Source organism: Chinchilla lanigera, unplaced genomic scaffold (genome assembly GCF_000276665.1).
Source record: "Chinchilla lanigera isolate Chin_1 unplaced genomic scaffold, ChiLan1.0 scaffold00112, whole genome shotgun sequence".
Classification (NCBI taxonomy): Eukaryota; Metazoa; Chordata; class Mammalia; order Rodentia; family Chinchillidae; genus Chinchilla; species Chinchilla lanigera.
In genome coordinates, this window is record NW_004955513.1 from 597,905 (window position 1) to 607,734 (window position 9,830).

Sequence of the window (9,830 nt, forward strand, 5' to 3'; positions counted from 1 at the left end):
GTCACATCTCTAGAGTGGGCCAGGGGTCTTCAAACAGATGCGCGAGACGCACTGGGAGTGGCCTGGTGGCTGCTGACTTCTGGGAATCCGCCCATCTCCCCTGCTGTGGCTGCACACGGTTGGTCGACCACAAAGCTCATGCTAATGTAGGATTGTGGTGACCGTTAGGAGGAGACGGGTCATTGCGCGGGATCAGTGCCTCCCAGAGCCTCAGCCACAGTCAGCTTCTTCCTTTCCTTCTCTTTTTAGGTGCTGGGGATTGAGCTCAGGGCCTTTCCACTGAGCTAGATCCCCAGCCCTCATTTTATGTTCTTGAGACAGGATCTTGTACAATCACTGAACGGTACAGCATAGCCTCAAATTTGCAGTCCTCCTGTCTCAGCCTCCCCGAGTGCTGGGATGACAGGTGCACACTCCACACCCAGCTCGCTCTTTCTGTCTCAGCCTTAGGCGTCCTCACAGATGAGGAAACAGATGAGGACGATGGCGTAGAAGCAGGAGGTTCAAAGTCTGTGCCTCTGGGGTGACTTTATCCAACCTCACCGCCATAGATAAAGAGGAAATCTCCATGACTTACTTTCCTTTGAAGAAAATGCTCTTCTCACCCTCTTAGAGATGAAGAAACCAGCTGCCTAGGGTGCGGGCCAGTCCTGCCGGGGCGTGCTCAGCAAGCCAGGGCTCAGACCTCGGGGACTGCGGAGCCTGTTTGTTTCTGTGCCCCAGTGTGGACAGAAAGGGGCTCGTGTGCAAGGGTGTGGTCCGGGGGCTGTGCAGCTCAGCCCTGGGGCAGCAGAGCGTAGGGTGCACATGCGTGACACACTGGGCTGGGAGACCCCCATCAGCCTCCGTGTGACCTAAGGCCAGGTATTTACTATTCTGCGGCTCTGGGTTCAGCTCCCTCAGGTGAGGCGGAGGTGACACACCCCTGCTCACGGGGCTGAGCACCAAGCCAGCGGCTCACGTGGAAAGCGCCTGGCACCTGACGCCCACTGAGCACTCCAGAAATGGCAGTGAAAATGGGGCATTGTGGCACATACCAGTCATCCCAGCTCTCAAGAAGCTGAGGCAGGAGGATTGCCGTAAGTTCAAGGCCAATCTGGGCTGCACAGTGAGACCCTATCTCAAGCAATAAAGAAAGAAAAAATGACAGGAAAAAAAAAAAAGATGGCAGCGCTTTGTGTACTGGTTGTTTCCACCTCACTCTGAGCACCCCAGGGGAAGCTGATCTGAAACCAGGGTCCGGGCAAAGAGGACACCACGGCCCCAGCACACTGCTCAGTGACCCCTCAGCCATGGCCGCTGAGCCCTGAGAAAGAACAATCTCCAGGGGCCACTGAGGCACCCGAGAAGGGCCAGAGCCACCCCGCCTACCTCTGTGTGACAGCTGTGGGTGACACCGCTGTGACAAGGGCAGGAGCCTCAAGGCTGCTCAGCTCCAGCCTGCAGGCTGACCGAAGGAAAGCCTGCTTCAAGCATTTCACAGACACGTGCGTGAGATGAGCTCCTTGGGTCTCTCCCACCTATGTCTGATCCTCCAGCCTTGACTTCCCTGAGAAGCAGGTGCAGACGTCACCACCAGCTATGCCACCAAGGTCACAGCAAGCCCCAGGAATCCTCCAGCCTCCTGCTCCACCCCAGCAATGCAGGTAAAAGAAAGAGGCAGGCCGGGCATGGTGGTGCATGCCTGCGATCCCAACACTCCGGGAGGCTGTTAGCAAGATCCTGTCTCAAAATAAAAAATGGAACAGGGGCCAGAGATGTAGGTTAGTGGGTTCAATCCCAAGTACTGCCGAAAAGAAAAAGGAAGGAAGGAAGGAAGGAAGGAAGGAAGGAAGGAAGGAAGGAAGGAAGGAAGGAAGGAGAGAGGGAGGGAGGGGAGATTTAGTCAAGGAGAGAAGATGACAAGCCGTGAAGCTTAGAGACCTGGCTTTGCTCCCCGCTAGGACAGCGGACCCGCCCTGTGACTTGACAGGTCATAGCTCTTGATCTGCGCCTCCCTTCCTGGGTTGCACCACACCAGTGGTTCCACGTTGTGTTGGGCTGGGTCAGGGGTGCTACAGTTGCTTGATTCACATTTCAATAAGACAATTATTAAATACAGTCAAAAAAAATTATGGCCGCCAGCTGGGGGTGTAGCTCAGTGGCAGGCCACGAGCTCCATGCCCGCACCAACAACAAACGAGGCTCCTTACAGTGCGGCATTTCTATTTTATCAACCTCTGCTTGGTCCTTGTGGCAATTTAAAACTATTTTAATTATTGTACCTTTATAGTAAGTCCTTTGGCTTTACTGTAAATAAAAACAGTAAATATAAATTCTACTCAACACTGCAGATTGAGCTCAGGGCCTTCACGCTGAGCTACGTTCCCACCTTTTTCTATGTTTTATTTTGAGACAGGGTCTCGCTCAAACACCAAATTGCCCAGGTTGGACTCAAATTTGTTGTCCTCCTGCCTCAGCCTCCTGAATAGCTAGGATCACAGGTGTGTACCTAGTTTCACTGCTCTTTACAAGGTTGCCTTGGCTTCCCAAAGCCCTATGCAAACAAATTTTAGAATCAGCTTGTCTATCCCCTGCCCCCTCCAAAAAACAATTGAGACACTGCGATTTTGGTTGGGACCGCATTCAATCCATAGGTCAACCTGGGAAGCACTGATGATCTAACAGTACTGAGTTTCCCACTCCGTGAACATGGCTGTATCCTTTCTTTAGTTGATTTCCCTTTATTTTTAAGACTCTTCCACATAGAGGTCTTATACAGTTTTCTTCCCATGTACTCCCAATCTTCCATGCTTTGCTGTGACTGGAAAGGATGTTTTATTTGGTTTTTATTCCTTTCCTGCTCGCTCGAGTGGAGCTTATTTTTAGATACTGACCGTGGTCCCTAAGGTCTAGCTTGAGTTCCCTTGTTAGCTCTAACAGCGTGTGGATGGCTTTGCTTTGTCTGCGTTCACAATCGTGTTGTGTGTGAAGAACATGGTGTGGTTTTTCCTCCCTCGGTACTTATGCCATTGCTCTGTTGGGTTAGATACGTTAGGAAAAGTAAATGGTCGTGGCTGCGACCACAGCTGGTGGTCATCGTGGGGTTAAACCCACGGCTAGTACAGCCGAACACCACCGACTTCTTGGCACTGTGTGAAGCTCTGGGACGGATGGCAAGGGAGAGGTAACGTCGCCACTCCCCTTATGGAGCTGGCCTGGGACAGGCCCCTGCTCGTGTCCAGCGTGGTTGGGGATTCAACTTTGACTAAAAAAAAAAAGGTTCTCCTAACTGGGCACAGGGGTGCACATCTGTAATGCCAGCTACTTGGGAGGCTGAGGCAGGAAGATCACAAATTGGAGGCCAGCCTGGGTAACTTTGTGAGACTATAAAATAGAAGGGGGGGATATATATATGAGAGAGCTAAGATAATTGTACTACTAATTTCTGTTGGTTTATTGAAAGGAACAGTTAATGCTTAATTTTTTTTTTTTTTTTTGTACCAGGAATTGAACTCATGACCTCACTTTTGCCAGGCAGGCACTGTGCTGCTGAGCTATATCCCCAACTACTATGATTAATTTTTTTAAAATCAATTTTGCATGACCATAGCTAGAAATCTGAACAACTACTTTGAAGATAATGATATGCAATATAACAACCAGTGGTGAATTCCTACCATCTTGTTTTGAAATTCTGTATTGTTTTAATGTTCTTTTAAAATTTTTTATTCTCTTTAAAATAAAAATAAAAAGGCTGGAGGTGTAGCTCAGGGTAGAGCACTTGCCAAGCAAAGGTTAAATCTTCAGTATCGGGGCTGGGGACTTAGCTCAGCGGCAAAGCACTTGCCTGGCAAGCGCAAGGTGGTGAGTTCGGTTCCCGGTACCGGAGAAAAACCAAAAAAAAAAAAAAAAAAAAAAAAAATCTTCAGTATCGGGGAGAAAAACTTCCTTCCGCTAGGTCGGAGGTTTTGAATCAGCTTCACTTAAAGCGTCTAAGGCACAAGGTCGACAGCTGCAATATTTGCACGGGGATCATACCCACCCTGGGGGGCCAGTAGGAGCTCACCTGTCACCAAACCCCCTGTTCTGAATCTGCCTTCAACATAGCAGCCACACTGTTGCCACTGATTGTGGGGACTGGCAAGAAAATCCTCCCTGAATTTGTAACTCAACTTGTAAGTCTGTTGCCATCTAAATGCTACTATTTTGTTGTTGTTGTTGTTGTTGTTTTTCTGGTATCAGGCAGGCACTGTGCCGCTGAGCTAAATCCCCAGCCCCTAAATGCTACTGTTGTATCATGTATCTACTTTGTTTGGTTTCTGGCATTCTGAATATGTAATGTGTGGTGGTGGTGGTGGTAGTGGAAAGTGTGTATACTTTTTCTTTGCAGGGGACAGGGTCACATTAGGTAATCCAGGCTGGCCCTGAACTGGTGGTGATCCTCCTGCCTCAGCCTCCTGAGTGGTGGGATTACAAGTGTGTATTACCACAGCTAGCGGGGACTCCCCGCCACACTCTGTCTCTTTCACCCCTTTTGGCTACCCCAACTATGCATACTCTGCACCTTCTGAAACTACCCCACCATTCTCGGACATCCTGTCCTGTTTTGGTTTGGGAAGCTTCTGTGAACTCCTCTGCAAGCTCATCAGCTCCCAAGTCCCGGTCTGCAGGGCGCATTTACCCACTGGTCCACAGGGGCTGGCTCCACCTGCCCCGGTGCTTTCCACCTCCGATGTCTCCCGTGGGCTCCTTCACAGTTCCTGCCCAATGGCCCCGTTGGTCCCCTCGGGCAGGCCGCCCACTCTGCTGTCTTGGCCAGGGCCTGCACATGGCCACCATGGGTACCCGGCATTCCCTGTCTCAGCCCCCCATACCTGTCACAGCAAGTCTGGCTGTATTTCACAAGGAGTCACTCCTCCCTGTCCTGCACAGCTGTCGGGGTCTCTCAGACACGCCCTGGAGGGGACCCGAGGAACAGCAGGGAGGTGGCTCTGGTCTGCAGGACTTTCTCACCCTGATGCCCGCCCACACTCAGCCTCCATACTTTGTGAAATCTCCCCTCCCGTGTCCCCACCAGCCTGTGGCTGTAGTCACTTCTGCCCCAGTGTCACCTGTGATTCTCCAGTTCTCTGCCTCTCCTGATTTTCCCGTTTCCAGAGGTCTCTCCTGTCCCTGCAAACTTGGTCAGTTCTTGGGCCACAGAACCGACTAGCTGTCCCTTGTAGGGACAGTGACGGGGACGGCCTCCCATCCTCCCAGGTGGGAGCTGACACTGGAAGTTCAGTCTGTGTTCCCATCAGTTTGCTTCCAAGACTGCCCCCAAAGAAGCAGGTCACAGCTCAACAGTCCCGCTTTTTTGGGCCGGGGAGACAGTTCAGCGGCATAAGCGCCTGCCTGGCAAATGCAAGGTCCCGAGTTCGATTTCCGGTACCAAAAAAAACCCAAAAAAACCAGTCCTCCTGTCCTGCTGCACCTGGGTGTGAAGGTGTAGGTTCCCCACTCCATGGTGGGGCACAGCTGGATGCTGTTGGGGACAAGAGGACACCCCTCCCAGGGGGAGTACAAGGAGGAGCAAGTGGCTCTTCTCTCCGGGAAATTCTACAGAGGACTATGTAGAGGGGGAGGGGTTTCATCTGGCCCACGGTTTCAGGGGATCGGCACGGCACGAAGGCATGGCAGAGCAAAGCTGCTCAGCTCCCCTCAGGCAGGAAGCAGAGAAGGGGAACAGTGCCAGAGAGGAAGGGTAAGGAACCAGGAAAGCACCCAAGGCCACGCCTCCACGAGCCACCCGCACACCCAGAAGTGTGTTCCGTCAGTCATCTGGGCGGGTCCAAAGCCAATCAAGTTGACACCACAGTAACTCCACGAGGGGATAACGTCCCTCAGCATGTCCTGGGCACCGCCTACGCCCAGCTTGCTGAGGGGACATCGGCACCTCCCAGAGCGGCCAGCTGGGTCTTCTCTGGCCTCTCCTGCTTCAACAGGGCCTGCACAGAGCAAGGTCACAGGAGGCACTGGCTGAACTCATCCACCTTTCAGGAAAATCTCCAGGGCTTTCAGGAAAATCTCAGAAGCTGCCCCAGCTGGGCTGATGTGGCCAGCCCTTTGCACAGTGCTCCAACTCCAGGGCCAGCCTGGCACATGGGGGGTATGCATGCACTGCTCGCAAGACTTCAATGAACAAGGAGTGGCCTTCTCACCCACCACTTCTCCGGGGTACCCAGAGGGTTTGGAATATATGGGACTTGCTGACATTCCTCCTCCCGAGTGCCTGGAGGGGAGAAGGAGAGACGGGGTGGGGGTAAAGCGGCAGGGGAGTGACGAGAGGTGTAGTTTGGTGGTAGAACACACACCATGCACACACAAGCCTTGTCTTAGTTACTTCTCTCGTTGCTGGGACAAAATACCTGACCCCCCAAAGTTAAGGAAGGAAAGGTTTATTTAGCTCAGTTTATGGAGGTGTCAGCTTGTCATCAGTTGGACCGAAGCAGGGTAGCATGGTAAGGGACAACAGTTCAGGGCTGCAGGAGACAGCAAAAGCAACAAGAGCAAAAAGGGTGGAGAGAGCAAGCCTCTTTTCCTCCCTTAGATCGTAAGCAGGCTGTCCCCCTCTAGGGTGGGGATAGCACTCACATCATCCCGGGGGGTCCTCTTGCACATGCTCAGGATGTTTACAAAGGACAGACTCTGGCCCCCTGCTGCGTCACTTAAACTTCTAAACTTCTCAAGGTGACACAGTGGGCAACATCTTAGAGCTGTAAGAGCATATCTTCTGCACCCCGGGATGTAGAACTGCTGAGTTAGTTAAGCTTCTAGACGTCTCAAGTTGACACAATGTATCAACCATTACAAAGCTCTAGGTTGTCATCTTGTCCTCGGTGCTGCAATCAGCAATCAGTCTCCCTTCCATCCCATTTAACACACATTTTCTTTTTTCTTTTCTTTCTTTGTGTTGTTGCTGTTGTTTGAGATGGTCTCATTACCTAGTTGGCCTCCAATTCATGGAGGTCCTCCTGGCTCAGCCTCCCGACTGCTGGGATGACAGTTGCATGCCATCACTCCTGACTTTGACACATGCTTTGTGACACCTGGTTGCACTTGCACCAGGCACAATGACATGAAGTTGTCACCAGAGCAGTTTTATTCTCTGGGCTGCAGAGAGCATGTGAGGGCCAAGGGCAGCACAGGAGCGTGGGGTGCATTCGCTACCCTAGCTGTACCTCAGTTCCCCCTAAGTGGGGGCCTTGAACTGCTGCACAGAGCCTCAGGCACACAGCGGCGCCCTGGTGCTCAGTGTCCCACTGGGTGCTGTGCACAGAGGCACCTGCAGCAGAGACAGGCAGAGACTGAGGCTGAGGCCTGGGGACATCCAAGGCCCTGGCTGCGGACAGGGAGGGAAAGTAGGGCCTCAAGAGCCCTCTGCTCATGTCTGCTCAGGCTGCAGCATGAGGGACTGAGCTCGGCACCCAGCATGCTGCTGGGCCCGGTTCTGAGCCTCTGGGCCGCCTCATCTGCCAGGGGTGTGTGCTTGCGCTGGGTGCAGGGCAGGAAGCCACAGCCAGAGCCTCCCTGTCTTTCCGGAGCTGGCTCACACCTCCATCTCTCCTGTCACCCACTCATTGCTGGAGCACTCGCACGTGTGCCAGGCCCAGTGCCAGCCTCAAGGTGCCCCGAGTTGCAAGCTCCTCTGCATCCCTCATGCCCAGAACAGCTGCTTGGGGTTGGCAGCATCTTTCCAGTTTCCCCTGAGTCACACTTCTTCTGGCTCCTCGGGCAGCCCTAGCCAGGATGCTATGGTTAAGACCTCAGTCCTGGATTTGGGTTGACAGGATTTGAGTCTTGTCACTGCTCCCTACCGAGTGTGTCTGACCACGAGCATGCCAGTAATGCCCTGCCCCCTTTCTCCCTTCTGCTTCAATGTGATGGCAGGGCTGCTGCAGCCATCTTGTGGCCATGAGAACAGAAGAACCTCAAGCTTCTCATCTTTGACCTGCTGAGGCCTCTCAGACCCCCCACCTATCCCCACACTCTGTTATGCAGGAAAAGAAACCTGTTTCTTACATTAGCCATTGAGGTCAGGTTCACTGTTGCTTGGGGCAACAGAAGTGTTTTGGTTGAGATACTTGAGATCTCAGTGACTCAGTTTCCCCTTATGGGAACTGGGGAGAGTAATTAAAATTGCTTGGGTGCACTGGGAAGAGGGTAGGCTGAGACGATCACATGAACTATTTAAGATAGCACCTGGCACTCAGTGAGTACCAGCCTGACATATAAATGGTCATCATACCACCATTGCCATTGTCTTGACATCTTGGGCAACTGCATTAGTTTTGCTAACAGCCCTTGGTGGGTGACATTTGGTACCCACTTCGTACTTTCCTCATTCCCCAAAATTATAAGCATCGCTTTTTTTTTTTAAACTAGGGACTGAACCCAGGGTCTTCACCCTGAGCTCCATCCCAGCCCTTGTTATTTGTTATGTTGAGACAAATTCTTATTGAGTCACTAAGTGCCCAAGCTGGGCTCAAATTTGCAGTCCACCTGCCTCAGCCTCCGAGGGTGCTGTGATTACAGGGGAGTGCCACCATGCCCAGCTCCACGTGTTCTCTTTTTTTTGTACTGAGAATTGAACTCAGGACCTTGCACTTGCTAGGCAGGTGCTGTGCTGCTGAGCTACACCCCCGGCCCTCAGTGTGTTCTTTCTTAAGTGTAACCAAGTAGCCAGTGTGTTCCATATATCAAGTGCATCCCCTATCTGCAAGCTTTTTATGTGCTGTCTTCTGTCCTTCACAAAAGTTCTTCCATGGGCGGGGGGTGGCACCGGCCTGCAATCCCAGCACTCTTGGATGCTGAGTCAGGAGGATTGCAAATTTGAGCCCAGTCTGGACAACTTAGTGACTTAACAAGACTTTGTCTCAAAAAAAAAATCTTTTTTTTTTTAAATGCTAGGGGTGGGCCGGGGATACAGCTTAGTGGCACAAGCGCTTGCCTGGCAAGCCTGAGGTTGTGAGTTCGATTCTCAGTACCAAATAAAATAAAATAAAATAAAATGCTGGGGGTGTATCTCAGTTCAAAGGCTGTGGGTGCAAACCCTCCCCCCAAAAAAGCCCTCCCAGTGGAGGTTCTAATGTTATCCCCATTTTGCAGAAACTGGGGCTTAGAGAGGGGCCGAGGGTGCCTGGGTCCTACCCCATCTTGGCGGGAGCCAGGGGGACACACCTGCGCTCATCTGCGGGCCCTGGGCATTTCTCAGCGGGCCCAGAAGGCCCGCACACGTAGGCCGAGGAGTCACCGTGCAGAGGAGGCTCATCCTCCGGCTCCATGAGGGGCGCGTTCCTGCTCCCCTCTACGAAAGAAGCCAAAGCCTGTGGTCACCAGCAGGCCCCTCACTGTGTGCCAGGGCCCAGGGCTGGGCCTGGGGACCGAGGAACAAGGCATTAGAGTCACCAGGGTGGCCGAGGACAGGTCGTCTCCGCCTCTGACCACCGGAGCACACCCTCCGGAAGCTGGGCTGTGAGATCAGGGACAGGGCCTGCCCCGGCCGCCAGGGTGCCCCAGGCTCCCCAAGGGCCTGGCACACAGTGGGGGCTCGGTAAGTGCGGACAGAACGGAAGACCACGTGGAACGCCCAGGCTGAGGCCGGAGGCCCCGCTTTTCTCAGGGACGCTCTCCATGCGCACCCCCATGTCTCCCTCTGTCCACCTCTACCCGCCCCTGGGAGTCTCCCCAGTCCCCCCCGTCTTTCTCTGTCTCTGCCTCTGCTTCCTCCTTTCTTGGGGTCTCTGCTTGGCCGATTTTGACGTGATCTCCTCCAGCCTCCACCTCAGTCTCCCCTACCCCCCCCTCCA